Here is a 14607-nt window from a genome sequence, read left to right as displayed (position 1 = left end):
ATGAGCTCTGTTGTATTGCCATGATGATTATTTCAATGATTGTTATATAATCTTCATCATTTTTGACATTAGAGAACTACGTGCAGAAACATTTAGCAACATTTTTGTTTGATCCAGAAGTCTATTGTTGAAGATGTGGATATGTCTTAAATTGTTTAATCCGTGTTCAAAAATCTCCATAGTATTGATTTGTATTAAAGTTTTCTCACGATCCAACCGTCGAATCGTCCTAATTTTTGGTGACAATGTTCAACACTTATAGAGGTACATTCTGAGCGGTGGTGATTGGATTTTGAGTTTTCTAGACCTATCTGCCTAGTGGTTTTCTGAGGTGAAGTTTTTGTTGTTGTTTTGGTTAATTGTATCTCTTGTTTGTTGTTGTATTCCGAGATTGATTGTAAGTCTTGAGTATGTTGATGTATGTCTCTAACTAGTGTTAGAGAGAACCTTGATTTTACATATTATTTGATTATAGTGGAGATTTAAGTGGCATACGGGTCCCGTGGTTATTTACTCCTAGTTAACAAAGGGTTTTTCAAGCTAAAATTGTGTTGTTTTGTTGATTGTCTCTAAGTTGCATTTGATTTTTGGGAGAGATTGTGTTGTTGAGTTATTCTGTTGCATTGTGGATTTCCTCCTAACAAGTGGTATCTAGAGCCGTGTTTTGATTTGTGTAACGATGGACACGAACACATCTAGGATGATGAGTTTGAATGGATCCAACTATAATGTTTAGAAAGGGAAGATGAGAGATTTTCTTTATGTTAAAGGATTTCACTTGCCGGTTTTCTCTAGTGAAAAAACTGATAGAAAGAGTGATGAAGAATGAGTTTTGTGGCATAGACAAGTTTGTCCTTACATTTGTCAATGGATGGATGATAATATTTTGAATCATGTGAGCTCGGCGACTCATGTTCGCTCTGTTTGGACCAAACTTGAGGAGTTGTATGCAAGAAAAACGCGGAACAATAAATTATTCTTGTTCAAGCAATTAATGTCATTGAGGTATATTAATGGTTCACCATTGACCAGTCACTTGAACACTTTCTAAGGGATTCTAAATCAATTGTCAGCGATGAATCTTACTTTTGATGATGAAATTCAAGGTTTGTGGCTTCTTGGTACTTTGCCTAATTCTTGGGAGACTTTTAGGACATCCTTGTCTAACTCTGCTCTGAATGGTATCATGTCAATGGACTTGACTAAAAGTAGTGTGTTCAATGAGTAGTTGAGGCGTAAGTCACAAGATTCTTCTTCATATTCCGAGGTGTTGGTTACCAAATCGAGGGGGCGGCATTAAAAAGTATAGGTTCAAGTAATCGTGGGACATCACGTGGTAAATCACAAGGAGACTATAATAGATTTTATAATATTGAGTGCCATCATTGTAGGGGAAAATGGACACATAAAAAGGTATTGTCGGAAGTTGAAAATGGAAAGCAAGAAGAAGAGCTACAACAATGACAAAAAGGAAGGTAACAATAATGAAGATGTTGCTATTGGTGATGATTTATTTGTTGTTTGTGATATTTGTATAGAGAATGTAAATCTATAATGTGATAAGATGGATTGGGTGGTTGATAGGGGTGTTCGCGGTGCGGTTTGGGCGGTTTTAATGTTAAAAATCATCCGAACCGCAAGAGAGAAAAACATGCGGTTCGGTTTGGTTCAGTTGAAGATTAAAAAAAAAAACAAACCAAACCAAACCAAACCAAACCAATGCGTTTTGAATTGGTTCGGTTGATGCGGTTTTTTACAATACTTTTATTATGTATAGTCAAAAATAAATAAATACCAAATCATTCATACATAAACATTAACGAATAACAATTCACACATTACCAAACTTATAAAAATAGTATTCATAAAAAAGAGATTTGTAAAAATAGAATTATGAATTACAATTAAACTTTCTCTTTGTTCATAAAAAAACTACATAGTTGATAATTCATAATTCTTCATGTTTGTTCACAATGGCGTTTGTTTTCTCATAATAATATTGAAGGCACTGTCGTATTTGAAGGCTCCTTTGGGTGTGCAGTAAGAATCCTGCAAATTTGATTTTGCAAAAATATACATTTACATTAGTAGCAAATAACCATCCTACATTTTTTATTACACGGCATAAACAGACATGGAAAACTAACATACCTATTAAAGAGATTTGCAACTTCTTCAGATTCTTCTGCATTATAAAACCATATACCATTAACTTCTTGCGACGCATTCCGATATAACAAGTATGGACTTTTAAGTTCATACTCAAAATCCAATAGATTCTCCACTAGATTTTCTGCCATAACAAACATCACAGAAAGTGGTCAAATCAAATAGGGAATAGATGACACAGATTCAGACATACACACAACCGACACAGAGAGTAGGGACAGTAAAACTGTTTGATGCAGAAAGTAGTAAATATATTTCATAGTGACGATAATTAATTTAGAAGAAATCAGCAGACAATAACATCAAAGATAAACTGTTTGATTGATTACCTATCATGGAATTAATATTAAGCAGTAACTACATTTGGATATTATTAGTTCAGGAATTAAGATTTGCGCAGCAATGGCAACAATAACAAGTTCATTAGGTTTCAATTTAACGTAATCAGCAAAACAGTAAAACATGATCTTATACAAATATAAAGGATCTTTATACCAAATCTGAAGAACAGTAAAATTTCAACAAATCTGAACCTGTATTTCTGCGATTCATAACGATAAACTGAAACTGCGGTTGAGCATTCCTGAACAAAAATCAGAATAACCGATTCAAGATCCAAGTGAATAACAATGCAAGAGAAAGAAAGCATAGAAATATATTATACCTCTTGACGACAAACAGAGATCCTTCAACATCTTTTCAAGCACGTATACTAATCAGATTCAATATCAGAAAATCCTTCATTTAGTTGCGGGATCGGAGCCATTTCTAAAAATATATCAAATATATTAACAAATGTTAGACAAAACAAACAATTGAATAAAATAGAATCATGAACAAATAAAGTTTACAAATTTATATATACCTTGTTCGAGCTTCTCCAAGTCTTCCAAGTGCTCTTCAATATCCACTTTCAAAGGGGAAGATCTTAACCAATTTTGTGCACATATCAAAGCTTCAACAATGTTTGGTGTAAGAGAGCTCCTATAACAACTAAGAACTCTACCCCCGGTGCTAAAAGCAGACTCCGAAGCAACAGTAGATATTGGCATAGCCAAGATATCTCTAGCCATTATACCAAGAGTAGGGTATTTGGTGGAATTTACCTTCCACCAATTCAAGATGTCAAAATCTTGACTTTTCTTCTCCCTCGTCTCCATGAGATACAAATCTACTTCATTTTTATTTAAATTTGAATCTTGGTCCATGTCCTTCTCAAATTGATCATCCATATGATCAGAAGATGTAACAAATTCTGATAGCTCTATTTCTTGTGCATCACTTTCGACTTGGTCTTTACTTAAGAAAAGACTATAGCTTTCAAACATTTTGTTTAATGTTTACCTCACCTTATCACACAGAGAATTAACAACTTCCTTATCATAAAACTTATCCAATCCCCACCGAATAAACTGGAACTTACGCCGAGGATCAAAAATGACAGCAATAAAGACTAGCTTATTCATCTTTATGACATCCCCCCAATACTTATTATATTTGTCGTTCATAGCATTAGCCATATTTGTAAGTAATGGGTCATCTTTATGATATTCCGTCCAAGTCTTCAATGCCCCCAATATCGTACAATGTTCCATGAAATATGTAGAAGATGTTACATAAGTTGAACCTGACACCTTTGTAGTGATTTCAAAAAACAACTTCAAAAATTTCACAAAACACTTGGCATTATCCCAATCCTCATTATTTGGGATACCACCTTCCAACATCGCATACTCAACATACTTCTCACCTAATCTTTTAAAGGCCTTTTGAAACTTCAATGCGCTTTCAAGCATAAGGTATGTGGAGTTCCACCTAGTGGGACAATCATATTGCACTGTAGACTTGTCTTGTATCCTAACTTCTTTAATACATGTCCTAAACCTATCTAAACGGCCAGGTGACTGACGAACATATCGAACCTCACTCCTAATTTTGGAAATTGAAGAATGCATTTTCTTCAACTTTAACCCATCATTGACAACAAGGTTAAGAATGTGGGCACAACATCTGACGTGTAAATGCTCTCCTTTTAACGGATGTGAATTCCAATCCTCCATTATATTTTTTAGGTAAGAGATAGCAACATCATTTGAAGCAGCATTATCAACTGTGATGGTGAAAACCTTATCTATCATCCAACCCTCCAAACACTTTTCAATCTTTTTCCCAATTATCTCTCCCTTATGAGATGTTATTGGACAAAAATTGAGAATTCTTTTATGCAACTTCCAGTCTTGATCAATGAAATGCGCAGTAAGAACCATATAATTAATATTTTGCACGAAAGTCCAAGTATCAGTTGTTAGACAGACACTTTGATTTGTTTTAGTAAACAAGTCTCTAAACTTATGTTTTTCACTCATGTAAAGACTCAAACAATCCCTAGCAATTGAAATCCTTCCCGGAAGTGGGAGCCTAGGTTGTGTAACACTCATAAAATAACGAAATCCTTCATTTTCAACAAACGGAAAAGGCAACTCATCCACAATTATCATTCTAGCTAAAGCTTGTCTACATAATTCAACATCAAAATGGATACCAACAAGTGTATTATTACTAGTTGCTTTACCGCCTTCTTGAAGGCTAAGAGTGGTTTGAGTAGGATCAAGAACACTCTTGGGAATTTTTTTACATTGATGCAACAAATGGTTATTTAAATTGGTTGTTCCATTTTTGTGTGAATCAGCAGCATACGACTTCGTACACCAATTACACTTAGCACGAGTACCCGAAGTGTCTCTTGTAAAATGATCCCAAACCCAAGATTTAGGCCTACAAGGTTTTTGTTTACCTGAATCTCCATCATTAGAATCATTAGCATTAGAATCACCAACTTCTCCAACTTTCCTTTTCTTTTTCTTTTGAACATTACCATCTTCATGTTTGTCCAAATCAATAGTTTGAGATGGATTTGCTGTAGGCATCGCCATCGATGGATTATTTTCATACTGCAAATATATATACATATACTGTTTGTTAATTTACTGCATAATATTTAAACTGCACTTAATTGAGTATGCATATAGTTCACTTAATATCCTATCACAAGTGACATAACAATGCACCAAATAAGTGACATAACAATGCACCATACATGACCAAACCAAACCAAGGCAATAAAAGGAAATCATGAACAAAAAACCTAACACAAAACCTGCAGAACCATGCATCATAGCAGACCACACAAAACCCGCAGAAACAAGCCATGGCTATCCTACTACAGCAAGCCATGGCTATCCTACTGCAGCACCACACAAAACCTGCAGAAACAAGCATCATAGCAAACCTAACACATCATCATAACATGTAACAGATCAAGCTGCACATTTCCAATCATCATGCTAAGTATAAAAATTTCACAACAGGCTGTAGCAACCAACAATTATGCGCCATACATTGCAGCCAGCTAGTCCACGCATATGCACATCAATAATGTTGCAACCCTGTCATCAAGCATTTCACCCCGCATATGCACATAGCAGACCTAACATCATATTAATGATGCAAACATTTACAAGAAATGCAACCATTCACATGCACCCAATTGCAATGATCATACAAACAAACTTGTCATTCATAAGCCCTCAGTAAAACATCATTTGTCGCCAACATATCCAAACCTAACATTCTACATCAAGCATAATAGATCAAAGCATCATTCATCAAGGCTGCAACAGTAAATACAATTAAGAGCAATGCAACAGGGCAAGCAGTTCAATCATCACAAAGCATCATGACAGCAATTTTTTTATCATACAAGGTATCATAATAACTTCACAAAAGTCCATTAACATAACATATCAATAACAACCAATGCAAGAAATTCAACAATGGTCACATATTCAACAACAAATAAATGAGCAGCAACAAGTCATGAGATCACAATCCATTGATTCAAACCAGATATGCATTTTAACCATAACTGAACAAACTAATTGAACCCAAACTAACATTGTCACATCATCATAAAACTGAACCAATCAATCATTGACAACTAACCACAAATTATGAACTCACCCATCTCCCTAAAAACTCACAAATTACAGAGAATAATTTCTATATTTTACCTGATTTTCGGCAACAGAATTGACTTCCTTCTCAATAGTCATATCTAAGAAAGAGAGAAGAAGGGATATTAGAGAAGAGGAGATGAAAAACGAAATTGAAACATGAGGAAGCGAGAGATTTACCTTTCGATTGTGAAGAGGATGAAGATGAGAAACTAATTTGTCTTTGCCTTCTTCCTTCTTCTGTGTACGATACGATTTTGTCTTTGCCTTTGCCTGTGCACGATTTTGTCTTTGCCTTCTTCTATTGCTAACCCTAGGTTTTCAGAATTTCAGGTTTCTTTCTTTAGAAATGGGCTTGGGTTTGGTGTAAAATAAATGGGTTGTAAATAACGCGGTTTGGTTTGGTTTGGTTTGGTCTCAAAATATAAACCGCAAACCGAACCAAACCGCGCGGTTCTGTCATAAAGTGGCCCAAACAAATCCGAACCAAATGCGGTTTTTGCGGTTTTCGGTTTGGTTAGGTTCGGTTTGCGGTTTTTTATTGGGCCGGTTTGGTTTTGAACACCCCTAGTGTTGATAGTGGTACCTCTACTCATGCAACCTCGAGACATTATCTTTTTTTAATTTACGAGACCGGTGACTCCGGGGTTGTTCATATTAGAAATAATGGGCAAGCTAATGTCATCGGAATGAGAGATATTTGTGTCGAAACTAGCAATGTGACTACTTTAGTTCTCAAAGGTGTGAAACACATTCCAAAACTTTGATTTAATCTTTTATCCGTTAGAAAGTTGGATAATAAAGGATATGATAATTCTTTTCAGCTAATGAATGGAAGTTAAATAAGGGCTCGATGTTGGTTTCTAAAGGAAAAAGGAATTTGAACTTGTATATCATCCAACTTGGGGTTTCGAAGTACTACATAAACACTTGTGACAATGATAGCTCATCTAAATTATGGAAGAAGCGTTTAAGTCATATGAGTGAAAAAGGTTTGAGAATTTTGGCAAAGAAAAATGTTTTGTTTGGTGTTTCTGATGCAAAGTTGAGAAAGTGTTCGCATTGTTTGGCGGGTAAGTAAAGACGAGTTTCCTTTATGTCATCCGAACCAAAGAGGAAATCAAAAGTGTTAGCTTTAGTACATTCCGATGTGTGTGGTACGATGAAGACACAATCACTTGGTGGTGCATATTACTTTATGACTTTCATTGATGATTATTCTCGGAAAACATGAGCTTATACCTTGAAGACGAAAGATCAAGTGTTAGATACCTTTAAGTCGTTTCAAGCATCGGTTAAAAGAGAAACGGGGAAAAAGCTCAAGTGTATCCGAACCGATAACGGGGGAGAGTATGTTGGACATTTCGACAATTATTGTAAAGATCAAGGTATACTTAATCAAAAATCTCCTCCAAAGACATCAAAATTTAATGGGTTATCCGAAAGAATGAATAAAACTTTGGTGGAAAGGGTGAGATATTTACTCTTTCAATTAAAGTTTCTGAAATACTTTAGGGGGGAAGTATTGAGCATGATTATACATCTTTTAAACCTCACTCCATGTGTTTCGTTGAAGTTTGATGTTCCAAATCATATTTGGAGTGGTAAAGATGTTTCCTATGACCGTCTTCGAGTGTTTGGGTGCATGGCTTATGTGCATATTCCGAATGATGAGTGTTGGTTCTATGTGTTGGCAGCAATTTTGGTAAAACAAAGAGTGTTCACAAGATGTTATGTGTGATGTCTTAACATAAGATATCCTATGTACCTGCTGGAGTTCAAGAACATAATCATGCATGATTGTTTCAGAATGTCATGGCTTCTGATAATGTGTTCCTGCTGGAGTTAAAATGGAAAAACATAATTATGCAGGATTGTATCAGGATGTTATACACAATGTCATGGCATCTGATGTTTGTGTACCTGCTGGAAGTTATAAAAGGAATTATGGAATTATGCAGGATTTTTCCAGGATGTCAGACCCGATGTCATGACATCCTGTACACAGAACATTCAGTGTGAATGTCTGGTGTTTTGTGATTGCACAATTAATGGCAATCTATGTATGATTGAAGATCTGATTTGCAGGCGCATTAAATCATGGATTACAACCTGATTTACTTATTTTCCAAGGAGATCTAACCAGTTGTTATGAAAAGATTTAATTGGAAAATAGATTTAGGGCTTTCAAGATGTCCAAGCCCAGCTGAAAGCTTCTATAAAAAGGGACTTAGAAAACCTGTTTTAAACACAACCAATACTGAGCGAAATATAGAGAGAGAGCTAGGGTTTGTGTTTGTTTAGTTGTGAGACGTGTAAGCCATTCAAGTGATCTTTTGATGATTGAATTGGACTGATTTATGGTTGTAATTTGTCACTCTAAAGCTGTTAAGCAAGAGTGCGTGTCTACTTGATCAAAGCTGTGAAGCAAGATCAAGTGTGTGTCTACTTGATCAAAGCTGTGAAGCAAGATCAAGTATGTGTCTTCTTGATTGAAACTGTGAAGTAAAATCAATAGTGTGTCATTGAAAAGTGTTTTCTTTTCTCAAGGGATTGTTGTTTAAGATCACAGGTGTGATTGTAGGGAAGTGAGTGGGTTCTCATATCTAAGAGTGCTTAGGTAGAAATTGCACGGGTAGAGATTAGGTAAGAAAGACTGTAACTTGTCAAAGTGTACGGAGAGTCTTTGAACTGATTCTATTTTAGTGAATTTCCTTCCTGGTTTGGTAGCCCCCAGACGTAGGTGAGTTGCACCGAACTGGGTTAACAATTGCTTGTGTCTTTTGCATTACCATTCTATATCTTTCTTCTGTTTGTGTAACTCAGATATTAGTGTCGTGACATTACCTTCGACATCTCATATCTGATACCAGAATTTTAATTGGTATCAGAGCAGGCATCCTGCTCTGGTTCTGGAGATCTAGGGACAATACTTTCTGGTACAATGGAGAGAGATGGAGGATCTGTTCACAGGCCACCAATATTGGATGGTTCTAACTATGACTATTGGAAACCTCGAATGGTAGCCTTTCTAAAATCTCTTGATAACAAGGCTTGGAAGGTTATGTTAACAGGCTGGGTACATCCTGTAATTACTAAAGAAGGAGAAGCCACAACTGATAAGAAACCTGAAGAACAATGGTCCAAGGAGGAGGATGATCTAGCCCTTGGAAATTCTAAAGCATTGAATGCAATATTCAATGGGGTAGACAAGAATATTTTCAGGTTGGTAAACAACTGTGAAGTGGCCAAAGATGCTTGGGACATTCTCAAGACCACTCATGAAGGCACCTCTAGGGTAAAGATGTCTAGACTTCAGCTGCTCACCACCAAGTTTGAAAACTTAAGGATGAAAGAAGATGAAAATATTCATGACTTTCACATGAGTATCCTTGAAATTGCCAATGCCTCTGAAGCTCTGGGAGAGAAGATGTTAGATGAAAAGTTAGTAAGAAAAATACTCAGATCACTCCCCAAGAGATTTGCTATGAAAGTAACAGCCATAGAAGAATCTCAAGACATCTCAAATATGAGAGTTGATGAGCTAATTGGATCCCTCCAAACATTTGAGATGGGAATATGTGATGGAACTGAAAAGAAAGTCAAGAGCATAGCATTCATGGCAAACACTGAAGAGGAAGATGAGGAAGGTGGTCAAGATATTGATGAAGATCTGGAAAATGAGATAGCAATGCTGGGAAGACAGTTCAACAGACTAATGAAAAAGGTAGATATAAGAGCAAAGGGAAATGTCAAGAACATCGCATATGACATCAGTAAATCCAACAACTTTGGTAAGAGAACAAAGTCTGAAGAAAAGCCCAAAGAAGTTCAGTGCTATGAGTGTAATGGGTATGGTCATATTAAAACTGAATGTGGGACCTATCTCAAGAAACAAAAGAGGAGTCTTGTTGCCTCTTGGTCTGATGGAAGTGAAATAGAAGAAGCTATAAACCATGTGACTGCATTGACAGGAAGATGGGGGTCTGAGGAAGAGTCAATTGATGATGAAAGAACCTTTGAAGAGCTGGCCACTACCTACAAAGAGTTGCGCCACAAAAGTGTAGGAGTGTATAGACAAGCTGAAAGCCAGAAGAAAGTGATAGCTCAGCTGGAAAATGAAAAGGAAGAGTATGTGGAAACCATCTCAAAATTGAAGACTGAAGCTGTACTCTTGAATTCCAAGCTAGATGGATGACTAAGTATGTAAGAATGCTTAACAATGGATCTGCCATCTTAGACGAGATTCTCCAGACTGGCCAAATAATAGGAAACAAATCTGGCATTGGATTCAAGGCTGAGTGCAGTTATACTGGTTGCAAACCAAAATCCAAACCTAAGTGCAGCCATGTTAAAAGCAAACCTGAGATGTCACATCAGATGTCACAACAGCAGAAAGGGAAACATCAAAGATGGAGATGCCAATACTGTGGGAAATTTGGCCACCTGAAGCCCTTCTGCTATAAGCTATATGGTTATCCTAGCCCCGTTCAGTCTCAATACTAATCAAGATCCATGCATCACAAAACTGTCAATAAAAAGCAATGGGTTCTGATCACACTAAAATTCACCGTATTTCTGACTCCGATTTCGCATGCATTCTTAGCTTTTATTGTTGTTTTGCTTTGTTATTTCTTTGTTTTCTTATGTTTTCAGGTTTTTATAATAATCGGAGCTTGAATCGGGAAAAGGAGCGAAAAAGGAGTGAAAACGGGCGAAAACCTAGAAATTCAGCGTTTTGCACTTACGGCACCCACCGTGGCGGGCGCCATGGGGTTAGCCATGACGTGGCCACGTCTCAAGACCACTCCTCAACCGTCAAGACCCACGATCCCCACTCCATCATCCCCTGTAGGGACCATGGCGGGCGCCATAGGCCTGTGGCGGGCGCCACAAGGCCAAAATCAGTAACCTCCACTTTTTAGTGGAGGGGCGTCCCTGTCATTTCATGCTTTCAGTTTTTACTATAAATAGGACCTTAGATTTTCGTTTTTCTTCATCCAGAATTAGAATTCTCTAGGCATATATCAGTTATAAAGCAGTTGCCATTCCACATCGGGGTGCCTCTGCAATCGAGTGATCGAGTCTGTAATCTGTCTGTGGTTCGAGTTTTTGGAGCACTCTGGAGGAAGTTAATCCTGCCGCCATTTTAATTCAAGTTCGTATTTTACTTTTATTTATTTCCTGCACTCGCACATTTACGTTGTTTATTTCCTGCACTCGCACATTTACGTTGTTTATTTCCTGCACTCGCACATTTACGTTGTTTATTTCCTGCACTCGCTTTAAATTACTTTTATGAAAAACTATAAAAAGAATATTTACTTTATCATGTCTAACTAATTCTATAAAGGTTAGAATGTAAGGATCGTAATTAAACCAGTAATCAGTGTAATTGTTCGTGGAAACACCTAAGGGCTATTTTATCTTTCAATTCAAGTAATTGTTTTTAACTATTTCAAAAACAGCCAAAAGCGCTTTGTCTAGTTTATTAGGAGATTTTAGATTAAAAAGAAAAGAGATTTTAAAACGATTTTCGGACGCGTTAGGAAGTTTAAACTCTGGTTCGTAAGAACCTCTTTTTGCTAAGAAGTCCAGGTTAAAATACTTTTCAACTTAGTTAAGATACTATATTTCTTAAAAATAGGTTTACTACTCTAACGCAGTACGCACCTTTTTATCCGTGACAATAGGAGGGGTTGATTAGAGAGTACAACTCGGTTCTGAATACGCGAAAGCGACAGTTCCTGTTAAATTAGTTCTTTTCAAAGGAGAAAACATTGCCCATAAGTAGTTCCACTAACAAGTACTGGATTATCATTGATTGCGTGAATTACATTCGAGCCTGTCTTTATTTATTATTTAAAATTATAATTTTATTTACCATTGCACCCTTATTAAAACCCTTAAAAATAGTTGCCTTAGATACACACCATAACAACAGGTTTGATAGATTGACACTTGGTCTCTGTGGATTCGATAATCTTTTATATTACTTTGACGTGATTCGTACACTTGCGAAAAACACGCATCAAGTTTTTGGCACCGTTGTCGGGGACCAATTTCGTCAAATTTCATTACCCTGTAGTTATACCGTTTAGACTAAGGTTGTTACCCACCGGTCAATGCGAAAGACTCGCAGTGCCGGAAGTTTAGTAGACCCTCTAGCTGAACCTGAACGTTACGCTCGCGCACGTTTATTTTTCCATAGGAATAGGATAGCTATGGCCGAAGAACAAAACCGAAGACCTCTTAAGGACTTCGCCCAACCATCAAACGAGGAACCTAGTTCCAGTATAGTAAACCCCGTTATCCCAGCCAATAATTTTGAACTTAAACCATCCCTGCTGCAATTAGTGCAACAGAGACAATTCTCAGGTCTCGCTACTGATAACCCAAACCAACATTTAAAAAACTTTCTTCAGTTAGCAGACACCTTTAAAACCAATGGAGCTTCTCCTGAGGTGATACGCTTAAGATTATTTCCCTTTTCCCTCAGAGATAAAGCTCTATCATGGTTAGATTCCCTTCCACCCAATTCAATAACAACTTGGGATGACCTTAGGAAAGTTTTTCTTGCTAGATATTTTCCCCCAAGTAAGACCGCTCTTCTTCGAAACCTTATAACTAGATTTACCCAACTCCAAGGAGAGTCGTTGTTCGAAGCCTGGGAGAGATATAAAGAACTATTAAGAGCATGCCCACACCATGGCTTAGAGAATTGGCTAATCATCCAAACCTTCTATAATGGACTTCATTATAACACTAAGATGACCATCGACGCTGCCGCTGGTGGCGCACTGATGAATAAACCTTACCCTGAAGCTAGTGCCCTTATCGAGGATATGGCCCAAAACCATCAATCATGGAGAGTAGAACGAGCGACAGTGGAGAAGAAGGAAGCCCAAGGAGGAATACATGAGCTAAGCTCTATAGACATGATGCAGGCTAAAATGGACGCGTTGGCCCTTAGAGTCGAACATATGTGTACAACTCCGAATACTGTAGCCGCAGTTTCGCCGAATTGTGAGATATGTGGAACGCAAGGACACCAATCCGCCGAATGCAATCTGTTAAATGAAACCAACACTGAGCAAGTGAACTATACCCAAGGGAACCCATTTTCTAACACATATAACCCTGGATGGAGGAATCACCCAAACTTCTCCTACAAAAATAATAACCCTATTCAAAATACCGCACCTCCGAGACAACAAGGTTACCAAGCCCCTAGAACAAATCAACCTATGCAACCTGTACCGCCAAACCCGAGCTTTGAAGAAATTGTAAAAGATTTCATCGTTGCTCAAAAACAGAAAAACAAAGAGTTCATGAACCAAAGCGTCCATGTTAACGAACTAATTACCCAGTTAGGAACCAAGGTTGATCAAATCATTACTCATAATAAGATGCTTGAAACCCAGATCTCTCAGGTAGCGTTAAACCAAGCCCCACAGACTACCCCTGGAGGACAGTTCCCTGGACAACCTCAACAAAACCCGAAAGGGCAAGCTAATGCCATTACTCTACGAAGTGGAACCGCTTATAAGGAGCCTTTAAACCCTAGATTAAGTAAGCCTGAAACTTCTGAGAGGAGTGAGGAAAAGGAACCAGAGAAGCCTGAAACCCCGGAAAGTCAAGAAAAAGGAGAAGAACCTAAAAATAAAACCTATGTACCACCACCGCCATACAAACCACCAATACCATACCCTCAAAGATTAAAGAAAACCCAAATCGATAATCAATATCAAAAATTCGTTAAGGTTATAGAAAAACTTCACGTAGAAATCCCCTTTACAGAAGCCATCACCCAAATACCTTCTTATGCTAAGTTTCTCAAAGACATACTTACGAATAAACGTAGACTTGAAGATCCGAAACCCGTGGAATGTAATTCTATTTCCGAAGATAGGTTAGCAAAGAAAGATAAAGATCCCGGAAATTTTTCCATTCCTTGTATTTTAGGGAATCATGTCATCGAAAAAGCTTTTCTAGACTTAGGAGCTAGTGTGAGCTTAATGCCTTTAGCAGTTTGTGAGAGATTAAACTTAGGAGAATTACAACCTACTAAGATGTCGCTTCAATTAGCCGATAGATCCGTTAAATACCCTATAGGCATACTTGAAGACGTCCCTGTTAGGGTGGGTCAGTTGTTTATACCTACTGATTTTGTTGTCATGGACATTAAAGAAGATGACGACATACCAATCCTCCTAGGTAGACCGTTCTTATCGACTGCTGGAGCCGTAATAGATGTTAAAAAGGGAAAACTAACTTTTGAGGTAGGTGAAGAGAAGATAGAATTTATATTGTCAAAATTTCTTATGGCACCTGTGATAGGAGATTCTTGTTATGCCTTAGATATCATCGAAGAATGCATTAGGGAATTAGAACAAGAAGAAGAAAATAAATCTATAAAATTGCC

At 37.2% G+C, this 14607-nt stretch overlaps 1 long non-coding RNA gene and 1 other non-coding gene across 3 annotated transcripts; both read right to left on the bottom strand.

The window, feature by feature from the left end:
- Positions 1-1999: 1999 nt before the first annotated feature.
- Positions 2000-2868, bottom strand: LOC127106298 (uncharacterized). 2 transcript variants are annotated; one of them, XR_007795324.1, is made up of 4 exons: positions 2834-2863; positions 2703-2752; positions 2152-2293; positions 2000-2049 (listed from the first exon to the last, which is right to left on the bottom strand). It is a non-coding gene; the product is annotated as an uncharacterized LOC127106298 (long non-coding RNA). The 2 variants fall into 2 exon arrangements; XR_007795323.1 differs by having other exon boundaries at positions 2152-2752; positions 2834-2868.
- Positions 2869-12790: 9922 nt separating this feature from the next.
- On the bottom strand, positions 12791-12897 carry LOC127109516 (small nucleolar RNA R71). The gene has a single exon (XR_007796793.1). It is a non-coding gene; the product is annotated as a small nucleolar RNA R71 (small nucleolar RNA).
- Positions 12898-14607: the final 1710 nt, after the last annotated feature.

Source organism: Lathyrus oleraceus, chromosome 7 (genome assembly GCF_024323335.1).
Source record: "Lathyrus oleraceus cultivar Zhongwan6 chromosome 7, CAAS_Psat_ZW6_1.0, whole genome shotgun sequence".
Lineage (NCBI taxonomy): Eukaryota > Viridiplantae > Streptophyta > Magnoliopsida > Fabales > Fabaceae > Lathyrus > Lathyrus oleraceus.
The sequence above is the reverse complement of the archived record's forward strand: the minus strand, read 5'-3'. Positions and strand labels throughout refer to the sequence as shown.